Below are 6,000 nucleotides of genomic sequence, written 5' to 3'. Positions count from 1 at the left end.
CAACACCTCCCAAACAGGCTTGTTCCACATTACAATATGACCTTGTGCATAATATATTAGTGTTTTTCAATGAATTTTGCAGCAGATTGCAATTATTTATTCATCTAAAACGTGGTTTAAAAACGATATATCTGCTTGAGTTGGCGATACAGACTGACGGCACAATAATTCTCTCACTTGAAAACCCCGTGTGTGTGTGTGTATATATATATATATATATATATATATATATACATATATACATAATATATATACATTAAGTCGATACTTCAAGTTGGCTGTTATTGGTACGTAAACATTGTTTTTTGTCATCATTTATGTGAATATACTGGTCATTGTATCTAATAATATACTAAGTATGCAAAATTTATTCTGGTAAGTAATTCGAAAATTTGAACTAACAAAGGCTTTATTTTATAAATGTGAAAAGTATTGGTGATATGTTTTTCTTGACTATTCGTTAGTAGCTACGCACCACATTCAGATCACAAGGAGTTGAAACTTGTTAGCCATGTCTCTTAATTGAAAACGATTATGTAACTGTCTGTACAAATCAAGTGTCGCTATTTGTCACAATGTCATGTAACTGCCAGTACAAATCAAGTGTCGTTATTTGTCACAATGTCATGTAACTCAGTACAAATCAAGTGTCGTTATTTGTCACAATGTCATGTAACTCAGTACAAATCAAGTGTCGTTTTTTGTCACAATATCATTTATAATTTAGATACATTGGTTGCAACAGATGTGCATTTATAATTATAGTAATCATCTACACGTGATTAGTCCCGATCTGGAGAGTGGGTAGTATTCATACCTTACGAAAGTTTCTATAAATAGTACGACGGTGAAACAGACCATATTTGAGATTTCAATGCTTACAAGTGTGGCGGACCACAAAAATTGGGGAGGAGGTTGTCAGATTTTACAAATCGGTTCTCGAGGGAGGGTCATATTTTACATACGAGTAATGGAATTGGGGGACAGTGACATTGCACTTTGACATCCCACTGCTGCCACATCTCACCACTGCCACTTCTGTGCCGTTATATGTCAGATCATAGTAGTCAATTCGCTGCTGACAACCATTCAGTAATACATTATTAGTCAAATGTAAGTAGAGGAGTGGGTCTTATAGGGGTGAAGTGGAGCAATGTAGTAAAGTATTGGGAATAATAAATGGAGCGGGGATGTTGATATCGGTCTCGGCAATGTTCGTCGTGCGCCCATCTAGTCTTTGGGGGTTTAATTCTAACCTTCAGCTCTGCCAATTTATTCAAACATGAGAATCAATTATTGCAATGCATATGCCTTCAAACAACTTCACCATGGTGGTGGTAATGGTGCAAAACAACAAAGTGCCTTTAAAACCTGTCTATGTGGTTATTCTGACACTCCTGTCTCTTTTCATGCTTGGCCTGACAAAGATGTGTTGCATATACATGTTACTTGTCTTTGATTGTGCATATATACCATATTATACATAAATACCATGTTGTACATATATACCATGCTGTTTACATATATACCATGTTGTACATATATACCATGCTGTTTACATAAATACCATGTTGTACATATATACCATGCTGTTTACATATATACCATGTTGTACATATATACCATGCTGTTTACATAAATACCATGTTGTACATATATACCATGTTGTTTACATATATACCATGTTGTACATATATACCATGTTGTTTACATATATACCATGTTGTACATATATACCATGTTGTTTACATATATCCCATGTTGTACATATATACCATGTTGTACATATATACCATGTTGTTTACATATATGCCATATTGTACATATATGCCATGTTGTATACATATATGCCATATTGTACATATATACCATGTTGTTTACATATATGCCATATTGTACATACATGCCATGTTGTATACATATATGCCATGTTGTACATATATACCATGTTGTTTGGAGAAGTCATCGAGATGCAATTTTTTTCTGCATAGGGATGTGGTCAAGGCCCGCAGAAGTCAGAGTTCACTTTCTTTTCTTATTTGGAAGATTAGAAATTTGAAAACTAAAGTGAATATTTCAGATTTTGGTTGTGTAGCAATCATGACATACTTGGATTGGTAGAAACATTCTGTTTAGAGCAAGATTCTACTGATTTGCTTGATAACTATAAAGTTTAAAATTCAAATGCTGTAGGACGACCAAGTGGGGGATCGCGCTGTGTATTCATAGAAAGGTTGCAAACAAAATCCAGAAATTACAAAGTAGCATTGACAACTCTGTTTTTGTTCATCTTGATAAAAGTTTATTCGCATTCCGTAAAGACATCATCTTTGGTTGTTGCTACATGCATTAGGACAAACCTGTCAAATTGGAGGAACTTATGATTCAATTGACAGATATTCGCATTTTGTATCAGTGCAAGGACTGGGCTGCAAGGTGATTTTATCACAGATGACTCTATAGACCACTTGCCGTTTGAAACAACTGATTATACTCCGGATAATTTTAATTTGGCGCGAAACTCTAGGGACGTTGTTATCAATGAAGGTGGCTGAGCTCTGATACGTTTATGTCAATGTTTTGACACATATTCTAAATGGCAGGCTGTTTGATGACAAATTGGGAAATGTAACAAGTGTAACTGGTAATGGCTATAGCGTAATTGATTACGTCATTGCGTCGTCGGAATTGTTTTGTTATGTTAATTATTTCAATGTAACCCCCGGACTGAATCTGACCATTTTCCTCTCACCTGTCACCTGCAGTATAGCACACCTTATTGTCAAGTTTATCGCAGTGGTCAAGCAATCGAACATCAACGAATGTTCGTTTTCGCTGGTCTGACATTTGCAATAAATCATTTCGTGAAAAAACTGCTAACCCCCACCTGTACAAAAAGACCTTCAAGAGGGAAATGTTGCTCTACCGAATTGCAAGCAAGTAATTTCCATATTTAAATGAAGCCCTAAAATTAGCTGGTTCCGATGGAATTTGTGAAAATAGGACAATGAAAACACATCAGAGCTAACCACGCTGGTTGTTGTCAAGATGCTAAACGATCGAATTCCATGTATCAACAATTAAACAGCTGTAGAAGTCTAGGTACACTTGACTCACTGAAGGTTTACAAACAGCTTTAGAAGTCTAGGTACACTTGACTCACTGAAGGTTTACAAACAGCTTTAAAAGTCTAGGTACACTTGACTCACTGAAGGTTTTCACAGCTTTAGAAGTCTAGGTACACTTGACTCACTGAAGGTTTTCACAGCTTTAGAAGTGTAGGTACACTTGACTCACTGAAGGTTTACACAGCTTTAGAAGTCTAGGTACACTTGACTCACTGAAGGTTTACAAACAGCTTTAAAAGTCTAGGTACACTTGACTCACTGAAGGTTTTCACAGCTTTAGAAGTCTAGGTACACTTGACTCACTGAAGGTTTTCACAGCTTTAGAAGTGTAGGTACACTTGACTCACTGAAGGTTTACACAGCTTTAGAAATGTAGGTACACTTGACTCACTGAAGGTTTACACAGCTTTAGAAGTCTAGGTACACTTGACTCACTGAAGGTTTACAAACAGCTTTAAAAGTCTAGGTACACTTGACTCACTGAAGGTTTTCACAGCTTTAGAAGTCTAGGTACACTTGACTCACTGAAGGTTTTCACAGCTTTAGAAGTGTAGGTACACTTGACTCACTGAAGGTTTACACAGCTTTAGAAGTCTAGGTACACTTGACTCACTGAAGGTTTACAAACAGCTTTAGAAGTCTAGGTACACTTGACTCACTGAAGGTTTACACAGCTTTAGAAGTGTAGGTACACTTGACTCACTGAAGGTTTACAAACAGCTTTAGAAGTCTAGGTACACTTGACTCACTGAAGGTTTACAAACAGCTTTAGAAGTCTAGGTACACTTGACTCACTGAAGGTTTACAAACAGCTTTAGAAGTCTAGGTACACTTGACTCACTGAAGGTTTACAAACAGCCTTAGAAATCTAGGTACACTTGACTCACTGAAGGTTTACAAACAGCCTTAGAAATCTAGGTACACTTGACTCACTGAAGGTTTACAAACAGCTTTAGAAGTCTAGGTACACTTGACTCACTGAAGGTTTTCAAACAGCTTTAGAAGTCTAGGTACACTTGACTCACTGAAGGTTTACAAACAGCTTTAAAAGTCTAGGTACACTTGACTCACTGAAGGTTTACAAACAGCTTTAAAAGTCTAGGTACACTTGACTCACTGAAGGTTTTAACAACTTTAGAAGTCTAGGTACACTTGACTCACTGAAGGTTTTCAAACAGCTTTAAAAGTCTAGGTACACTTGACTCACTGAAGGTTTACAAACAGCTTTAAAAGTCTAGGTACACTTGACTCACTGAAGGTTTTAACAACTTTAGAAGTCTAGGTACACTTGACTCACTGAAGGTTTACAAACAGCTTTAGAAGTCTAGGTACACTTGACTCACTGAAGGTTTTCAAACAGCTTTAAAAGTCTAGGTACGCTTGACTCACTGAAGGTTTACAAACAGCTTTAAAAGTCTAGGTACACTTGACTCACTGAAGGTTTACAAACAGCTTTAGAAGTCTAGGTACACTTGACTCACTGAAGGTTTACAAAAAGCTTTAAAAGTCTAGGTACACTTGACTCACTGAAGGTTTTCAAACAGCTTTAGAAGTCTTGGTACACTTGACTCACTGAAGGTTTACAAACAGCCTTAGAAATCTAGGTACACTTGACTCACTGAAGGTTTACAAACAGCCTTAGAAATCTAGGTACACTTGACTCACTGAAGGTTTACAAACAGCTTTAGAAGTCTAGGTACACTTGACTCACTGAAGGTTTTCAAACAGCTTTAGAAGTCTAGGTACACTTGACTCACTGAAGGTTTACAAACAGCTTTAAACGTCTAGGTACACTTGACTCACTGAAGGTTTACAAACAGCTTTAGAAGTGTAGGTACACTTGACTCACTGAAGGTTTTCAAACAGCTTTAGAAGTCTAGGTACACTTGACTCACTGAAGGTTTTCACAGCTTTAGAAGTCTAGGTACACTTGACCCACTGAAGGTTTTCAAACAGCTTTAGAAGTCTAGGTACACTTGACTCACTGAAGGTTTTCAAACAGCTTTAGAAGTCTAGGTACACTTGACTCACTGAAGGTTTACAAACAGCCTTAGAAATCTAGGTACACTTGACTCACTGAAGGTTTACAAACAGCCTTAGAAATCTAGGTACACTTGACTCACTGAAGGTTTACAAACAGCTTTAGAAGTCTAGGTACACTTGACTCACTGAAGGTTTTCAAACAGCTTTAGAAGTCTAGGTACACTTGACTCACTGAAGGTTTACAAACAGCTTTACAAGTCTAGGTACACTTGACTCACTGAAGGTTTACAAACAGCTTTAAAAGTCTAGGTACACTTGACTCACTGAAGGTTTACAAACAGCTTTAGAAGTGTAGGTACACTTGACTCACTGAAGGTTTACAAACAGCTTTAGAAGTCTAGGTACACTTGACTCACTGAAGGTTTACAAACAGCTTTAGAAGTCTAGGTACACTTGTCTCACTGAAGGTTTTCAAACAGCTTTAGAAGTCTAGGTACACTTGACTCACTGAAGGTTTACAAACAGCTTTAGAAGTCTAGGTACACTTGACTCACTGAAGGTTTACAAACAGCTTTAGAAGTCTAGGTACACTTGACTCACTGAAGGTTTACAAACAGCTTTAGAAGTCTAGGTACACTTGACTCACTGAAGGTTTACAAACAGCTTTAGAAGTCTTGACTCACTGAAGGTTTACAAACAGCTGTAGAAGTCTAGGTACACTTGACTCACTGAAGGTTTACAAACAGCTTTAGAAGTCTAGGTACACTTGACTCACTGAAGGTTTACAAACAGCTTTAGAAGTGTAGGTACACTTGACTCACTGAAGGTTTTCACAGCTTTAGAAGTGTAGGTACACTTGACTCACTGAAGGTTTTGCCATACCATTAAT

General features: G+C 37.1%; 1 protein-coding gene across 1 annotated transcript in view; it reads left to right on the top strand.

Moving 5' to 3' along the window:
* The first annotated feature begins 235 nt into the window (after positions 1-235).
* The window catches only part of LOC144434641 (uncharacterized), a 33,579-nt gene continuing 27,814 nt past the window's right edge, over positions 236-6,000 (top strand). Inside the window, exon 1 of the mRNA XM_078123144.1 lies at positions 236-287. The gene's annotated coding sequence lies outside the window, so the exon portion shown is untranslated. The remainder of the gene's footprint in view (positions 288-6,000) is intronic.

The sequence above is a fragment of the Glandiceps talaboti genome, chromosome 4 (assembly GCF_964340395.1).
Source record: "Glandiceps talaboti chromosome 4, keGlaTala1.1, whole genome shotgun sequence".
NCBI lineage: Eukaryota > Metazoa > Hemichordata > Enteropneusta > Spengelidae > Glandiceps > Glandiceps talaboti.
This window is presented reverse-complemented; position numbering and strand designations above follow the sequence as displayed.